Genomic DNA, 353 nt, shown 5'->3' on the forward strand with positions numbered 1-353 from the left:
AGACCTCTCAATGTTTTCATGTCATCTATATATCTAATAGCAAAAGGTGCCCCCTGCATGCGGATACCTAAATCCACGCATCGGGGGCACCTGGGGGGGGGAGGGAGATTTTTGTGCACACTTGGGGCAGTCCCCAGGTGTGCACAAAAATCTAAAAAAACAGAAAAAATACCGGGGGGATACTTAAATCCCCCCAAAAATGACAGAGCGTCCCCTGCGCATGCGCAGGGAACGCTCTGCAAATTACCTTGCTGCCGCCACCGCTTTGAAGCGGGGGGGATGGACCTCGCTTTGGAGCAGGGGGGAGATGGGCCTTGCTTCGGAGGCGGGGGGGAATGGAAGGGGGAGATCGA

Source organism: Gekko japonicus, unplaced genomic scaffold, assembly GCF_001447785.1.
Source record: "Gekko japonicus isolate JY-2015 unplaced genomic scaffold, Gekko_japonicus_V1.1 scaffold3252, whole genome shotgun sequence".
NCBI lineage: Eukaryota > Metazoa > Chordata > Lepidosauria > Squamata > Gekkonidae > Gekko > Gekko japonicus.